The sequence below is a fragment of the Numenius arquata genome, chromosome 7 (genome assembly GCF_964106895.1).
Source record: "Numenius arquata chromosome 7, bNumArq3.hap1.1, whole genome shotgun sequence".
NCBI classification, from domain to species: domain Eukaryota; kingdom Metazoa; phylum Chordata; class Aves; order Charadriiformes; family Scolopacidae; genus Numenius; species Numenius arquata.
In genome coordinates, this window is record NC_133582.1 from 54,896,208 (window position 1) to 54,915,029 (window position 18,822).

The 18,822-nt window shown below is 42.6% G+C and overlaps 1 protein-coding gene across 2 annotated transcripts in view; it reads left to right on the plus strand.

Annotated features, from left to right (window-relative positions):
* The window catches only part of RAPGEF5 (Rap guanine nucleotide exchange factor 5), a 159,441-nt gene that overhangs the window by 96,295 nt on the left and 44,324 nt on the right, over positions 1-18,822 (plus strand). The window lies entirely within an intron of this gene.

Here is an 18,822-nt window from a genome sequence, read left to right on the forward strand (position 1 = left end):
TCAGTTTTTTTGCCATCGCAAAGAAGTGTGCTAAACCTTGCCCAGCGGCCCTCCGTTTCCTCAAGGGTAGTTCATCATATGCTGTTTTCTTCTGACTTTATTAATGTGGTAATATAGAATGTCGTCAAAGTAAAAGGCTTTGGGATTTATGCTTCCCAATGTTTTCTGTGGCGGATGCCCCTGTAATCGTTTTTACCAGTCTTTTTTGCAGACTGAGTGGTATTTGGCATAAGGAAGTATGGGATATTGACTGTACTGCCCATGTACCTTCATGCGTGCAGCTGAAGGCATCTTTCTGCTGTTTGTGTGCTTGGATTTGCTGTTCTTTGTATTTTTTGTAGTTCCAGTCTGGCCCATCTTAGAGGACAGTTGAGTTGCAGAATCCCGCAGGCTTTGTTTTAGGAGGCATAGCTTTGCGGAACATAAAAGGACGATGTTGTTGTACCCAGCTGCTGCTCCTGCTGTTGGTTTGCCAGTTGCAGGATGACTTCCTTGGCCTCCTGCTTTCCCTGAAGCCCCCAACCTGGTTTGCTTATTTGTGTCTGTAAAGAACATGAGAAAAAGCTGTTCTTACATACCCTGGTGTGCAGGGGGCTGTTGTCCTGTTTGACCCTTTGCACTGCTTCCCAAGGATGGATGCTCTGCATGTTTTCATTCCCACCCTTTGTATAGCAAATCATAACTGCAACCTTCTATGGTCATTAAAAAAATCCACTATCTCCTGGGGCTAGTGTGGTCATGGAGCTCCGCTTTTTATAAACACTGACATGGCTGAATGGTGCGCCGTGTATTGATCCCAGCCATCCTCCCATTTTCTAGCCCAGCTCAGCAGGTACTGTTTGCAGCTGGGGGAGTAAAGGGAAGCTTTGGGACTGCTCTGGAATAAATTTAACTGGGGTCCAGCCCAGGCCTCAAGGCTCCCTTCAGCTGCCACTAAACCTGTAGTGAGATACCTTAAGCACTCTGCTGCAGCATAGCATCATGGAATGGTTCGGGTTGGAAGGGACCTTGAAGATCATCTAGTTCCAACCCCCCTGCCATGGGCAGGGACACCTCCCACTAGACCAGGTTGCTCAAAGCCCCATCTAGCCTGATCTTGAACACTTCCAGCATCCTCTTCTGTGAAAAAGTAGGTAGGGACACCTTCTCTTACCTGAAGAAGAGTCTCAATGTCTGTGATGTGGCTGAACACTGTTATGGCAACTGAGGACGCTAAAGGGGACATTGCAAGGTGCACAGCTAGACTAATCTATTCTTCAGATGACTTCTCTAGGCAAGGATGTCTTGAAAGCCTGAGGTCTACAAGACTCTATAAGCTTAGCTACTTAACAGTTTAATGACAGGGTTTTTTTGCGATGACTAAGTCAGAGACTATATGTGAGTTCTTGTGGCATCATGTTAAATCGGAGCTTGCCAGTAACCAAGTCTTGCCAGTCTTCCATCTCAAAGGGATAAAGTTTTCATCTCACTGATTTACTATAACCTGTAATGTACCACCCCCCAAGACAACTGCTCTTGTTTCCTACCATGAGATGGGTGGAAATTTCAAATTTCTGTAATGAACAACTTTTCTGAGTCATCTCTGAGGTTGTTGGAAACACTGTGGGATGTCTGCTGAGTGTGTACTTTAGAGAACAGTTTGAAGTTTCAAGAATTGAACAGAGAGGCACTTCAAATATGTCAATATCCAAGCAGAAAATGCTAGGCATAGAAAATGCAGGTGTACCTGGGCTAATCCTCATCAAGGATGGTGTTACTTTTGTTTAATCCATTCTGTTTCTACACTTGCACCAATGACACTGATGTTGGGCAATGGCACCCTCTGAGGAACTATAGGTGACCTTTTAGGAGAACGGTACTGTCTTGCCTGTGCTGATTGTAGTCAGCTGCTAAATGATGTTGCAAAAAAGGGATACAGCTCTGCCTTTTCTAGGTGTTGTCCTTTGTTTAATAATCCAAGAAAAAAAAAATTCTGATTGCTTTTTGATAATTTTTGTTCGTTTCTTAGCTATAAAGGATGCTGTTAGGAGTCTTGCTCACTGTGCTTTATTACTGATGAGTAAAAGGTGTTAAAAAATGTACTACTTTGACTGCCGCACAATCAACATGAGTGCATGTGGACTGACGTCAAGGGGAATAAATACTTGCCCAACAGTTTGTGATCCTATCTTCCAGCTTGCAGGATGGAGAGAATGAATGCCTCCTAGCCCTTCCTCTTACCAGTTCTTTATAATGACATGTTGTCTCTCATAATTTTGAGGGATTTTGTAAACTTTTCCCCAAAGTCTTAGGAAAACTTTGTGAACTGAGTGGGCTAAATGTGTTAGTGCCATGCCTATAGAAGAGGCATGAGTTCAGCAGAGTTAACATGCGTGGAGCAACATCAACATAAGAATAGCAGAAAAGCTGAAATAATTGTTTATCTCGGTGTTCAGTGGGAGAGAACCTGGGGAAGTTCTCACACAGGACTGTTGCTTCATGCAGTATTAGTCTAAGCTGTCTCAAATTGGAATGTCAGTCGAAGTGGGTTTAGAATAAATCAATAAAATGAATAGTAACAAATCACCAGGATCAGATGTTACTCCCCAAAGACTTCTAAAGGAACTCGGATATGAAATTGCTGAACTCCTAACAGTGGCATGTAATCTATCATATAAATCAGCTTCAGTGGCAGAGGAAGGTAGAAAATGTGATGCCAATTAAAAAAAATGGTCCTATTTGGTGAACATCTAAGCAATAAGGCTGTCATTTTACCAATACATTATTCCAGCATAAACTGGTGCTGTAGTCAAAGGAAACAGCTCGGCCTTCCCCAGCCATTCATTCCTGCCACTGCCCTGGACCCTCTTGTGCCTCTGCAGACTGTCATGTGTGTGATTCTGTAGTGGACCCGAGCAGGGAGCTGGTCCTGGTTGATACTAACCGAGGAAATACTGAATTATTAGTTTTAAGATGGATCAGGTTCCTGATCCACCCAACCTGTCAGTGGCACAAAGTTTGCCCCGACCCAGGGACAGGGTGGCAGGGAGGGAGTGGGAGATGCACAAGTGAGGGCAGCAGGAGACAAGGACCGGTGCCTTTAGCAGCTGACCTTGGCTTGCAGGAGTTTGATTAGATGCAAAACTGCAGCATGAAGTTGTGACTTTGTGCTGGAAAATTGGGTGGCAGTACAGTAAAAGTAGAAGGAAAAAATGCATGCAGAAATATTGTACTGAGGGAAGGGAAATGTTTTGGTTTTTTTTTCAGAGAGAAGTGTGATCTTGTGTATCCTGTAGAGCTCTTAAGGATTCTCTTAAGGGTTCTCCTTAAGAGAATCTTAAGGATTAAGGTCTGCATATATCTTATATTTGTATTTTCGGAATGCTTTTGATAAAGTCCCTTGCCAAAAGTCCTTAAAGAAATTTAAAGATCCTTTTGATAAGGGAGAATATGCTTTTCGGGACTGATGATGACTTAAAAGAGATAAAATGAAAGTAAATTGTAAATTTAAAAAAGTAAATTTTCAGTGTTTAAAATGGAGAGAAATTGCCGTTTTGAAGATTGGGTGCTGCTTAGTGTGGAATGAAAACTGAGGTAACAGAACGTTCTGATAAGATTAAATGATTGAGGGTCTCATAAATGAAGCCATGGTTTCACCTTTGGTGGATATGCAAGATTATGTTCTTATACAACCTATTATTCCCACCTCTCACTGCCCTGTGAGGTGTCATGTTGTTCTCTCATTATACTGACAAACTTTGCTTAGGTGTCTTGGCAAGGTGAGTTAGATCAGGAAGCTGATCCAACTCAGAAATAAAGTCATGAAAGTAATAAGAATAGGGCAGTGTAGGACTGGGAAAATGAGCTGGGAGTGTGTCCTCCTCAAACCAGCCCTGTGGCTGAAGAAAGATGAAAGGAATAAAAATCTGTGTGACTGATAAAATTGCAGATGAGATCCAAGTTTGAAAAATGCAAAGTAATGAATTTTCAGACATGGAGAAAAGGAAATCCTTATTATACATATTCAGCAGAGGTTGCTGAGTTGGCTAATATCATGCAGAAAATAGGTCTTTGGAGATAGTGTGGATAGTTCTTGGAAATTCTTGATCAGCATGGATCAAAAAGGCAAATGGTATTTGGGGCAATTAGGAAAGCAGACAAGCAAGAACCATAGTTACACCATTGTATAACTGTGTAATATGGTATGTATAATATGGTTCCATCTACTCCCCCAGCTCAGAAAGGTTGTAAATGAAGTAAAAAAAAAAAAAAAAAAAGCATGAAAAGGGCAGCAAGGGCAATTAGAAGTATAGATTAAATACATCTAAGAGTATATAGTCTACATCTGGTCAGCGTGCAAAAGCAATTTCTGTAAAGGAGGCATACGGTGTGGTCTGCAAGATTATGAATTGTGTGGAAAAGGTGAGTATGGAAAGATTATTCAGTTTCTTATAATGTGGGAAGAGTTTTGTAAGAGTGAGATTATTTGGTTTATAATATAGAGAATTTTTTTTTTTAAATGATGCACAGCTTAACTGTGAACTCATTGTTGTGAGGACTTTGTGGAAGCCAAAGTTTGGAAGGGTTTAAAAACAAATTAGGCAAAATCCTGGCAAAATCATAAGTGCAGTGATGTCAATGCAGCTTGCAATTTGGAAAGTCTACATTGTCAGTTGCTGGAAGCTATGAGGGTATGTCAGAGGAAGATAACTTTGTCTTTTTTTTAGGTTTTCTTTTTTTTTTTCCCCCTCTGTTGGCCCCTCTCAAAGACCTGGTTCTATTTTATGGGGATCTTTGATCTGTCCCAGTACATCGCATGCAGCACATTGCAGTTGGAAGAAGTTAATCAGAATCTAAGGTTATATATGGTAAGGTACTAGTTCCTTCAGTTGGACAACTGAGCGGGTTATCACTGCAGCTGGCAGCAGAGTGAACAGTTTTCTGCTGAATGGCTTTACAAATGGCACGGTGGGACCTGGAGCTGGGATGAGAGAGGCAGGAGCCCTGGGGATAGCATGAGGTTGGGACCAACTGCTGCTGGCAGTGACACTGGCTTCTGCTCAGATGGAAAGATCTGACATGCTCCAGTTGTCCTCCTGTTCATCACCATGTAGCCCCTTCTCCTCTGATATACTTGGTTTGACCTTGTGCCAAGTAGATCTAAGTATCTTAGTAGGAAACTTTTCCTTTTTTCTTTCCCCTCTTCGGTAGGATTATTTTCTGTCACATTAGTGAGCTGGATCAGCTTGCAGAAGGAGTGCCATGTCTGGGATTCACCGCAGACAGCGTGTCACACGCTGTGGTGCCTAAGCTAATAGGAAATGCCAGCGAGGGGAATATGTCTAAGATACCGTCTTCTGGCAGGAGCTCAGACAGTTATTTCTGGGAAATGAGGACTCGGAGCCTGAAACACTTTTTGCACTGAAGCTTGTTTAGGGCAAATTTTCAGAAAGGCAGAGTCTTGGGATGCTGCTCCTGGATTGTTTCACCGTTACATCCAATGACTGGGAAACTAGAGGCAGCGTAGGGAATGATGAACATCCTTAGTGATCAGGTCTTTCTCTGTAGATACTGGAGGTATTTTTTCAGTTCATCACCACAAATAGTTTTCATGGTGTTGATCACCGCAAACAGTTTTAATAGTGTAAGCATGCCTACTGTAGTAGACCCTTTCAAGGAGGGAAAGAAACCAAGGTAGTCATTGGGCAAACTCATGGTTTCAGTGTGCCCAGGAGTATCTTGGCACCTCGGGCACCTAAATAAAATTTTTTGTACCCTGTGCAAGAATAACTTGGGACAGTGGTAGGGCCCCACGTGTTTCATATATTTTGTGTCTGAGTCAAATTTGCAGAAGAAAAAGCTACCCACTGTATATGATTGGTCAATTCTATCATAGTATTAGTTCCTCAGTCTTTTCTCTGTAATTTCGTGATTCGTTATAGCTAGTTGTCACCTTTTGCTATGTGAGAAAGTCATAAGGAGCCATCATGAAAGCCTAGTGTGAAACCATTCATTATGAAGATGTGCACTGTAGATAATACGAGTTTGGATGATCTTAGTGGTTGAAGCAGAAAGGAACTGGGAAGTGCAGGTCTAGCAGGAGAACTTTTTTGGGGGTGAAGATCAGTAATTTTCTTCTGACAGTGAAAAAGGCACTTTTTTTTTAAGTTGTAAAAGGCAGAATGTGTTCATTTGTTGTACTGCAAAATAGACTTGGGTGATACAAATATTTTGATGAAGTACCTGGGAGACGAGTTGTTTGGACACTGGGAATTTGGTAATGTTTCTGAAAAGCCAGTGCGTCCCTAAAGAATTTTAATCATTTATTTGTAAAATCATTTTCATTCTAATGACTTTGGAGCTCTAGGCAATATGAATTATGAAACTAATGGAGTGTTTCAAATCTATGAAAGGATGTATGGTCATATATATCTCTAAATTAACAGATGCATTAAGTAGCTGAGATTATAAAGAGACATGTTGGTATATTTGAGAAATATTTCTGTAGAACTTTTTTCGGAATAGTGCTTTTGATAATTGCTGATTGTCTGGTGGTGTTAAGCCAAGAAGTATGAGAGCGATAAAAAATATTCACAAGGTTTTATATGATAAAAATGCTTGCATTTTGGTGACAAAAAGAGCAGTAGAGGTTGTCCCAGTTTCTGCCTTAGTCTGAGTCCTTTTCTAATCGCTTGATTGTGGCTGATCGGTGTCAAATCAAGCACAAATAACTGGTGTTCCAAGGTCAGGAGGCTGAGACTGAGGGCCATAAAGGCAAAAAGGAAACCTGAGTCGCTGCACAGTGGTGATGCCAAAGAGATCTCTTAACAAGGGAGATGTTGTCTTAGAAGAACGCCAGTGACTGGGGTTGATTCTGTGTCTCGCTTAAACACTACACTGGAGGTTGGGTCAGTTCCATGGCTGCAGGTCTGGAGATGAAGCAGGCCAGATCCCTTCTGTTGCAACTCATGTCATACTGGCTGTAGTGAGCCGTACGGACGTCAAAGGCCAAAGAAGTCAACATTGGCTTAGCAGAAAGTCGTAGCCAAATTCTGAAATGAGCCTAAACTGTGGTAACTCTTACTGACTTCCGCCTACTGGAGGGAGATCCCTTCTCCTGCAGCAGTGGTGGGATCAAACCACCAAATGTGAAATGTATGAAGGGAGAGGACAGCCCCTGCTGTGAAGGTGACACAACTTTCTATATCCTCTCAGACCCCAGGTACAGCCCTGTCTTCATGTTTTCCCAGAATGTGGCTCATTGAAGCTGAATAATTATAAGACATATACAGTTATCTCAAAGCTGCTGTTACTAGTAGAGGAAAAGTGAGACCTGATTTGTAAGAGAGAGCAGAAGAGGAATAGCAACAGATGGTGTGTGGGTTGGCAGGTCAGTTAACTGTGAGAACAGGAGCTGGAAATGCAAAACTGAAATGTCAGTGTTGCTGTGTCTTATGAAGTGTCTGCATGTCCTGTTCCTTCAGCAGGAGCCACAAACTGTTCAGTCCTTCAGGAGCCCCAACCATGGAGCCCTTCATGAACGCCAACCATGGAGACCTTCACTACAGGTCTCCCATCTTTCCTGGGTATTCACTCATTCTCACCACTTAGCGTTGTTCTCCTTTCCTTCCTGCTGAAGGCTTTTTACTGCCAACCCCTGACCTGTAGACCATTGGAAAACTGGACACTGTCTTCAGTACTCTCTTTTTGTGTTCTTCTTCCACAGCACAGAGATTCACCACCTGCCGACATAAGTAGGGGTGGGTGTCCTTTATTTACTCCTGTGTTGCTATTAGTACTTAGTGATATGGCTGTGAAGTCGAAAGCTTGTTCTCAGAATAGAGCAGAGCACTCCTTCCCAGGCGCTGACTCTGTGATGTTATAAAACTTGGATATGGTGCTCTGAAAGATTTTTTTTTTTTTTTTTTTATTTTATTTTTGAAAGATGCTTTCATGGGGTGGGGGAGTTTTTATGTAAGAATGTTGAAAACATGAAACTGTATCTTGACATACTTGCTGCATCTTTGAGTCCAAGAATACAGTTCACACACTGTCTACAGAGTTTGAATTCCAGTGTTTCCAGTGCTCGAAGATGCTATATAATACAATGATTTTTTTGTGAGATTAACATTTTCTGTGGAACATAAAGAGCGTGTTCATTCCCCGCCCACAGGGTGGAAGGATGGATTCACTGAAGACCTGCGCTTTGAGGTTGTGTATTAAGAATCTGAAAGAAACCTGTTCTTCAAAGCTGCTTTTTTTCCCCTTGTGAACTAAATTTACTCTCATGCTGTTAATTCCTCCTTCCCCCGCAATCCTTCTTAACATGCCCTGAGTTCAGATGGTTTCATGGTATTATGGAAGAAGGAGCCTTGGTCCTTTTGTGAGCAGGAGCGGGGCTGGTTTTGGCTACAGCCAAACTACAATTATTGTTCCTTTACTAAGCTCCCTGTCGTGCTGCCTGTTAGGTAGTACTTAGTTGTGTAGTGGCTGATGCAGTTGTTTTCTTTCCCACCTTGCCATTTTCTGGAAACCCCTGTGCTTGGAGGACACCCAGGGAAATTAAGAGCAAAAAGCCCCAGCCCCAGACCTCTTTGTGAACCATTGATTTTGAACAGATTTCTGCCCATCTCCCCAACGCGTAGTGCCCGATGGGGCTTTCTACGGGCTCTTAAGACCTCCCTTTAATAGCTGCCAACCCTGAGCTGCGTTAGAGCGCCGAACGCCTCCGCTTGCTGTGTAGTCGAATAAACGCAATTGCTTGAGAAAGCCCGTCTGTGGCCGTGGCAAACCGGTGCCAACACACTCCGAATTATCAAGTGCGGCGGAGCCTTGGCTTTGCCTTGCCCTGACGCCGGCTGCTGCCTTCTCTGTCATGTCCAAGGGAAAAGGAAGGGAAGGAGCAGCTGTGGCTGCAGCCACTGAAGGCCAGATTTGCTGCCCGCGGGATGGGGTTGGCAGAGGATTCTGCTGTGGTTTGCATTGCCTCGCTGGGTTATGATTTTAGGTGGGCAAGTCAGAAGATCGGCTGTTGGATGCAGGAATAGACGGTTGTAGTAGGAATACTTTTGTGAGAGCGGAGGGGTCTGTCTAAGAAGGAGATAATGGAGCAGAGTGCTCTTGGCATAAATTCAGAAGCTTTGTGCATTAACTGCAATTGTTAAGCTCGTGATGCAGCCTTTAAATTGCTGTCGCTTTTTTAGAAGGAAAGGCTTGATCCAGTTTGTTGTCAGCTGAGGTATATAGTACCTTTTAGGAGAGTCTATGTAGTTGGCATTGGAGACAATCCTGCTGCTTTTCTTTTTTTTTAAAGTCAATTTTGGTCCTTTCACAGATTGAAATAGGAGTGGAATTACAGCACTTTGACAGCCAAGGGTTTCTCCTAGATGTCAGTTACTCTCACCGACTAGAGCTGGTTCTGGCAGAAAGAGCTTTTTGGAATAGCGTCAGTTACTGCAATAAAGTAAATTGCTTGTCCCATCTTTTAGACAAGGTGAAAAATACCAATGTGGGTTGCAGCCGTGGCAGCAGCTCGCATCGCTGTCTCCCAAGTCAGGCTGAGATCATGAGATGACTTGGTCTCGGTTCAGAAACACTTGTGAGATCCTTCCGAAACCAAATCAGTACTCTCTCTCTGAAGTGAAAATGTGATGGCTTGTTTTCAAGGACACTGAGGGCAAAAAAACTGGGGGGTGGGAGGACTGAGAAGATAGATCAGTGTAAATAAAGTGGCAGCGTTGATAGATCTAATTTTGATGGTAGCTAATAATAAAAAACTTAGGCTTTCTCGTGACAACGTTTGGGATGAATTGTGATTTTATTCCTTTGCTTGAACTTGAGTTTTGACGGGGAGATAAATTGCTAGAATCAGGGATGTAATCATGGAGAACTCATGCTGTCTGACCTGGGACTGCTAGAGGCCTTTATACCTCACCTTCTCCTGCTTTTCAATTTCTTTCCCTTTTTTCCTGCACCCCCCTCCTGCCATTATCCCTCCTCCTCCTCCTGCCCACAAGGCTTACCGATTCCCCAAGCAGCCTTTCTTAACCCTCTCCCACCCCCATTTCTTAGGGTTTAGGGCAGGTTGGCTTCTCTCTAGGAACCACTGCAACTCAAAACAGAAAGCCAGATACTGTTTTTGTTCTTTCCCAGTCATGATTTCAGAGCCCTGCCATCAATACAATAAAGAAACCCTTGTTGGGTTTCATTCCTCGCCCCGACAGGAGCCTTGTCAGTGGGATTTTGTTTGCTGTTAGTACATCATAGGGGATGCATAGCCACAAGCTGGAAGCGGCAAGCAAACAAACAACAGTGAAAAACAACCACAAACAAATAGCATTTGTCACATCCCTGTTGTCAGGGGGATTTAATTCAAATTCTTAAAGCAGCAGCGAGCAATGTTTTGCATGCCCCAAACCACAGAAACCACCAATAATGGGCAAATGCAAACCTTTAGCCTATGAAGGTGGCTACAGCTTCTCCTCAGACAGTTGTGTTGCTGTCTGTAGAGATGACTCTGTAATGGACGGCTGGAAAATTGCCATCCCGGTATGGAGATGGCATCTGGCTGCATGCTCTGCCCAGCGGGGCTGCTCGGTGGGCAGGGAGCCCTTCCCCAGGGCAGTGTGAGACCCTGGGGAGCCATTGCCACCGTGGGACCCCCCTGCCCCTCGGCCCTCTGAGGCTTCCTGTGGGCAGAAGCCCCAAAGCACACACATGGAGCTTTTGGGATGCGAGTCCTCAGTCAGGAAACCTGGGCACGTTGGGCAAAGTAAGTCTAAACCTGTAGGCAAGAAAGCATTTTCCTGAGGTCTATCCCAGTGTGGTATTGGTGGGTTGAGGTAAATTTTGTTAAATCTCCAGTGTGATGACCCATCTCTCTAGGCAAAAGCTTCGGCACATCTTATGGGTTGCATATGGAGCTTTTGTAAATATTTTGAACAGGTTTTTCCTTTGATGCATGCATACAGATTCTGTTACTATTAATGAGAATCCGATCTTCCTACTTGGGTGAGGGTTTGACATGCTTAGGGCATTTGATTTAACATCTCAGTTTAAAGGACTGGAAATTTGTTCAGGGAATCAAGGTTAGTAAGATGCAATTTGGGAAGTTACAACTATGTTCTTGATTACAAAGAACGATAAATCTTTAATAACAATTTTCTAAAAGCATCTGAAGAAGATGAAAATGCCATCACCTTTGCAAGAAACTGCTGTATTGGGTTTTCTTGACAAATGGAGAGAATTCAGATCTTCCTAGAGGGTACAGTCATATAGGTCTGGGATGAAGAAGTTTACAGCAAAGGGCAGGGGCAGTTGCCCGAAGTGCTGTAATTTTTAGCATTAGCAGGAGGACCAGCTCCTCTTCTGAATTGCTGTGACTTAGGAGAGTCTTGGGTATGAATCAGGGCAGAGAGACCAGAAAACTCTGTCATTAAACAATATACAAGCTCATTTGAGGTCAATGTTTGTCAGGATTTATGTTCCCTACAGCAAAGAATGGAAGTTCTGTATGATCAAGTTCCAAACTGAACAACAAAAAAAAAAAAGGCGGCTTTTGTATTTATCTTAAAAATAATTAGATGTTGTTAATAGTTTTTGGATACTCTCATTTCAAATGAGAAGTGAATGCACCACTTCCCGTGCTAATCTGTGAATCTAGAGATTCACAACGTTTGGCTTGACTGTTCATGATTTATTTACTTTTTAAAATTCAGATATAGGCATGTGTGTGATGATTTATTCCTCCTTGTAATTGGAGACAGTGATTAAATGAGCTTGCATATTATACTTCATTGTCCTTCTGGGATGTGGGCAGCGATGTCTTTAAAACAGCAGCTCCTAATGGAATTGATTCTACTTCTTGTATATTTACTGTAATCGGTAATGTGTTTCTAAAAACTGATTTGGAAAATTGCTTTGAAATATATGTTCCTATATAGGAAGTATTTAGCTAGCTGAGGAGTTTTATTTAATCCTCTGAGTCTTCCTTCAAGAGGAAGCCTTGCTACCTTCTCTGACAGGCACTCTTTAGTAAAAATAAATACATGGTCACTATTTTGTAACCTGAAAGAAGCTATAGGTAGTGTTACACCCAGCAGATGTGTCTACCGGGCTGCAGCAATGAGCAAGTGATTGCAGTCTGTTTAAGGAGACTGACACCACATAATTGATGATTTTCCATAGACTAGCTAGGGGTGATATAGAAAGGATATTGCTTCTTAGTAAGAAAAAAAATAAATTAAAAATGGGTTTTTATAGTTGGGCTTAATGATTAACTGAATAAGCAAAGCAGTTTAATGGAAAAAAAAAAAAACTTATTTGCAGAAATAAATGCAGGAAGACAATGAGTTATCATTTTACATGTATACAGGCGTTCAGAAGGCACAGTGTTTGTGACTGGTGCCGTGCAAATACAAAGAGACACTGCTTTGCCCTGGGAATTCATAGGGTCCACTAAGAGAAGAGCCAGCAGAGGGATGGGAACAGTAGCCGTAGGAAGCCTTGTTAGAGAAACTGGCTATAGACACAGTTTGCAGAATTTTAAATGAGGAGGTTACCTCAGTGATGCTGTAGTCCCAGTGTTTGAGATTCTATCTTTTAATCAAAAAAAACGCACTCCTCCTAGCAGCAGCTTGAGGCGCAGTCACTTCATCTCTTCTAGCTGAGTTATTTTATGTCTACAAACATAGCTGTGCTTACCCTGCAGCCTTTACTTCAATGGGACGATAATTTGTCTCTCTCTTTCTTCTACAGATGCACTTACTCTCATTGCTTATAGGAACATAGTGTCTTTAAAAATTTGATTCCCTGTCTCAAATCTGGTTGAAATTTGTCAACAGATTCAAAAGTTGCAGGGGTAAGGGACGGCAAGACTGACAGACAGTTGGACAGCCAGTTCAGCTGCAAAAACCTTTCTCCTTTAGGGAGCAAGAGAGAAAAATAAATGCGGAAGGAAAGTAGCGTTAGCCTATGTAATTTGAAAAGTGTTGTGAAATACTGTATGGAATTTCTGAATTCTGAATCTCACATTTGGTGGTTTTGGCCTCGCTGGCAGGAGGTCAAATGCACTGGTAACATCTGCGTGAGGCCACGGAGCGATGAGCAGAACAGGAGCGAGGACACTGGGTTCGTACTCCCAGCTTTGGCAGGTACCTGCCACCTCCGCTGAGCCCGCGTCTGCCTCCCTTTCCCTGAGCGCTGGAAAAATAAAGCACGTTTTATAAAAACTGTGCTGGCACTTACGGCCAAAAAGAGCTATGGAAATGAAATGAAAGACGGCAGCAAGCACTAGTCAGGGCCAAATGTTGTTATGTACAGAGGTGAAACACGGTCATGGAGCAGATGAGCCAAGAGGCCCAATTTAAATACGGTGTCCTTTCCGTTACTGTAGTTTGAAATTTTTACCTTTATCTTTGTCCGGGGTTGAGAGACACAGGACTAACTTTTCTTCTAATGCTGTTGAAAATTGCACTTTTAGAAGACTCTAGTGTCTGAATTTGTGAAAATATTTACTTTATAGCCAGCCAGGCTCTGTGGGATTCAAGGTTAGTGTTTTCGAGCTTTGCCAGGTGCAGGGACAAGGAGGAGCGAGGCCTGGGCACTTGACCCAGGCTGGCCAACAGGATTATTTCATACCATGAACGTCACATTCAATATAAATTAGAAAAGTTTGCTGCGTAGCTCTCTCTCTCCCTGATGGCGGCGGGTCCAGACAACTCCTTGCCCCAGTGCCGGAGCCCCGAGGCCTTCCCTTCCTCCTGAAGCCATTGCGCTCCCAGTGTCCGACATTTGCTGTCCCTGCTGGGAGTGCACAGCTTCCTACCGATAGAATTGGCTGAGTATAATTCCTGTATATCTTATATCAGTATTGGGATTAATACTGGTTCTTTAGTATTATTGTTAATTATTTAGTCTTTTAGTCTATTAAATCTATTTATATTTCAACTCTTGTGTATCTTTGTGTTCCCCGATTCCCCTTTCCAGGTGGGGAGGGGTCATCGGGTGATAGAATAATTATCTAATGACAATAGATTGTTATGGGTTCTCTCAAACCATAACAATCCTGAACACTGCATTGGGTTCGTGTATGTTTGTGCAGAAAGGCATGGTTTACATCTTGGCCAAGGAGATTCCTCTGTGCCCCATGGAAGTCCAAGGAGCAGCTGGCAGTGTTGAGGAAGGGATAAAAACTGAACAAACTATTGCTACAGGATACAGAATGCATCTCTTCCATGAGATGCTTTCCAGTTTGTGTGTGAGAGAGACAATAATCTCGTAAAACTAGGAAAAGAAAGATACAAAAGAAGAAAGCTGGGCTATACCAGCCCAAAGTTATACCGATCCGAGAGTTGTATTCTGGGTGTATTTATGTGACTAAATCAATAAATAACACTAAAAATCTGAAATAATGGCAAAAGTGAATATACACCTTTAGAAAATTCCCCCACTGGGTTTTCATCCAGTAATTGCTTAATATCCCCGCTTTATTTAACTGAAATAAGCAAGGCCATCAAATAAAACCTCTGAGTAATTATGGTACAGCTGAGTCAAGGATCTAATGCTGAGCTCTCCAATGGGTGAAAATAGTTTGAAAATTATCAAAATAAAGGCGTTCTTTCTCAAAAGCGTAACGTTGAACTACTGTGTATTGCAAGCAGCCAAAGGTCCTTGCACAAGAGCACAGTCCTGCTGCCACAGGGAATTATGCCCATGCAGGTATTTTAATACTCACAAGCAGCTGAACTCCAGATAATGTCTGTTCCTCGTGTCCCACCCCTGTATGATCTTTAAACCGTGCAAGCAAGAACCTCTGTTAGTTCTTTCATTCCGCTGTCAGCACAGGGTTGTACTGACAAACCCGATAGTTTGAAGGTGTTAGATGTTCTTAATACAGACACAGACTATGCACAAAGCATTTTTTTTTATTGCTGTCTTCCATTAAGTTGTAATAATAGGGAGAAAAGCTGTCTTTAATTACCTATTAACCTGTCATTGGAAAGATTTGCTTGTCTCAGTATAGCAAGTGCAATTTCAGGTTCATCATTTAACGACATATATCATGTAAATAAGTCTGCAATTAATCTACCATTGTGTTTTAATACCACCATCATGGAACTCATCAGGTTTTTTTGGAACCCATTCACCACATGGGGAGGCAAAATGCAGCTGCCTTAGGAGTGCTCTGATGCTGGTTGTTCTGGCTTTATGCTGTGAAGCTGTGCTTCCCTGCCCCGGGGAGCAGGCAGGAAGGCAGGAATGAGAAATACAAGATTCAAATATGGCCTTGTTTGGTTTTAGAGGTTCTTTTGGGTGCCATGTGTCCTTCCCACCGACTGCCTCCCAGTACAAGGAGGTCTCTGCTGTGCATTGTAGGTGTTTAGACATTGCATAAGTTATTTCAGAGATTTCAGAGCAGTCTGTGCCCATCAGCCTAAACTATTGTACACACTGGGGCAAAATGCTGGAAGTGGCATCTTTCAGCGCTGCAGTGAGACTGCATCATGCTAATGCCTGTCTCCTGTGGGGTTTGCAAGACTCCCTGCAGTGTTCCCTCCTCCTCCTCCTCCTTGCCCCCCACCCAGCAGAGCCTGTAACACGTCGCAGCACCTTTGTTGAGCCTTTTGCCTCCATATGTCCAAAGACGTTGGCAAGTGAGTCCCTGCTTTTGGGGTTACGTGACACTGGGCCACAGCTACAAGACCCTGACCTAGTCTGTGTGACCCAGTACACCAAACCTCTCCCACCACTTGGCCCAGTGCATTGCTGTGTCACGTCAGTCGTCTGTACGTTAGTTTGGTGCGTGTTACTGCTACCTTTTTGCATAGATTTGGACCAAATCCAACGTTTTTGGCTCCGATGAGAATGCCATCGTTCCCTTTGTAGGCAGTTCTGCCAAATCTGCAGGAGCCAGGAGCGTTTTGCCAGGGGAGGCTTTGTCCTGCAAGGCTTCCCTGAAGAGACGCTGTGATGTTCCTTGCACATGCTCCACTGCCACATGTTGGGGAGCTCACGCTGCTTAGCATATTTATGATAATTTGGCTCCCAGGGGCAGACAAGATTCTTCTTATATCTCCTTCCCTGGGCCGAAGCACAAAGAAATTTCCCCTTGCTGCTTTGTAGGGGGAAAATAATAGATCAAAGCTTCTTGCTAAGCACTTTTAAAAATACACAGTGCGGATCTGTACACTTCTCTTCCCTTAAGGGACCCATCCCTCTGGTTGGTAAGGAAAGCAGTTAGCAGCAGGTGATGGGGATAGCACTGCACACTGGAGTCTACCCGCTGAGCTCTGGATGTGGCATTGCCACGTATAGTTTGAGCAGTCCTTTATCCGTATTATGTACCAGTGTGGAAGGTATTCTGGTCACCATACTGTAGTCATTGTAATCTGCTGGACTGGATGTTATCCGAATACAGTGGATTTTGGAGCCTGTCATTAGGTACTGAAGTTAAAAATTTTCAGGCTAATAGTCTTAACTTATTTCATATTTGAAAATACTGCCAATTAAGATTTTTTTTTTTAAATATATATATTATTTTTGGGTTGTAAACATAAAATTTGGGTTCATATGCTCAGAAATGTCACTGAAAAGTAGGCTTTTTTTAAAGTATCAAGTTGAAGACCCAAAAATGAAGAACTCACAACCTTTTTTTTTGAAGATGGGATGATATTTTTGTATTTATATGTAATATTAGATCCAAAGGTCACTGTTGCCTAGGAGTAGATTTTCCAATTCAGCAATGAGGAGGACATGCTGAACTTGAAACTCGGTTCTTCTTCAATTGCTGTATGAGTGTTGGATGGCAAAGATGAAAAGAATGAAGATGAAGTACATTTTCCTTTATATTCATTTTCTGAGAGGCGCTCTAATTTTAGAGAGGAACTCTAATTTTAGAGTTCCCTGTAGACTCAAATGTGTGCTGAGCTGGTGGACCTGGGAAAAGCTTTGAGCAGCCATGGGCACCTCATAGTCTGTTGCTGGAGGACAGCTGTGTGCGAGGGCTTCCTGCCCATCTCCTCTGCCCCTTAAGGCAGCTGGACCCCGGGCAGAAGGATGAAAGGGAACCATTAAATCTTTTATCTTCCTTCCTGCTGCTCCAGGCAGCCCTGGTCTGGCTGGCTTATTTTAAACAATCGATGGAAAGGGAGGATGGGATTTTCTCCTAAAGTACTTCAGGAGATGCCTGACGGGAACAAGGAGTGGGCTGCTTTCTGCAGGGAGGGTTGTGTGAGGACTTCATGTGTGCATTAAAATACTTCAGTTTACTGTCAAGTGAAGTTTCACTGTGTGGAAAGCTTGAGTGTTTTATTTGCAGTAGTCAAGGGCTATTTTTAACAAAAAGTAGCAATATCTTAGGGTGACTCCTATAGGCGATATTTCTAATACTTCAAAATGTCTAAGGCGTAGTGGATTTGTGCAATAATTTCAAATAAGCCTGACCATTATAGCTGCACATTAATCACCAGGGCTCCCTCCTACCTGGGGAAAAAAGAAGGAGCTTCAGATTTCTATGTGGAAAAATTAGTGCCTCGTTAAAGCTAGACAAGTTTGACATTTGCTCTCTGCCTGTGGTTTCAGGGCTTTTTGTCCCTCAAACAAAATATGAAACTGCTCCAATACATGTGATAGCAGCAACTGGAATGCAACTTTAGGAGGATCTTTGACCTTACCAGACAGAATGTGTTTGATTCGTTCTGCAGATGTTAAAATACTGCCAGAAATCTCTGGGAGATGACCTTAGAAATTATTCCTTGTTCTGATTTTTGTGCTCTCATAAAAATTCTGGTTGTACAGGTTAAAAATCTTGCCCTTACGTATTTTCTTTTTCTAACCTAATGCCAGAAATAAATGGCTTGCTCTTTATTCCTTTGTGCATTGATTTCTCAGTGCTTCGGTGGTTAGATGACATAACTTCTATAATTGTTTTAATACATTAGCAGCAAATTATATATCGATGTTCTTTTTTCCATTGACCTTTCTTTCTCAACATAATTTTCATTTCTTGCTTCATGCTGTGTCCATGGTGGCATAGCATTTTTAGAGGATTTGATTTTTGGATTAAGGGCTAATCCTGCAAGGTCCTGGGCGCCTTTGCCATCTGCTGAACGCACGGGAGATCTGAGACCACTCAGCACCCTCTCAGACGTGAACAATGTCTTGCTAGATCGGATAGTAATGATAGCAGTTTGCATTTACTGTTTGTACTCGGAGACATCCTGACATTTTAGTAAATTGCTGTGGAATTACAGATTACTGAGAAACTCCTATCTTTGAAAAGAGTTGCCCTCAAATCGTTTTTCAGTTTCTGCAGGACAAGCAATTTTCCGATTACAGTAGCTACAACTGGCTGGACGTGCATTTGCATTGCTGAGAGGTTTCAGAGCATTGCATAGTATTATGGGATCCAAAACATGCAAAAAATTCTACATGTAGCAGTGTCTGCCTTGAGGTATGGTTATAATTTTTCTCATTTTACAGAAAGGAGCAAGAGGGGTGACAAGAATTTATCAAGCTTAAGAGCTTTCAGCACCGAGAGGCTGAAAAAACTTGAGAATGCTGTGCTCTAGCCCTCATTTAGTTTAATTTGAACTCAGTGAGTGAATATTTAAAATAGCAAAAAATGTCTATTCCCTATAGAGTAGTAAGTAATCAGCATCCATTTTACTCAGGCGCAGGGAGCTCATCTGTCTGTTTGCCCAGCTGTAACCCCATCTCATAGGGCTGCTTGTCTTGATGATTGTGAGAAATGCAAGTTTTAACTATTTCTGAGCAGATACGGTATTGCTAACCCCATCAGTGAATATTTTCTTTACAAAAATTATTTTCAGTGTGTGCTTTGAA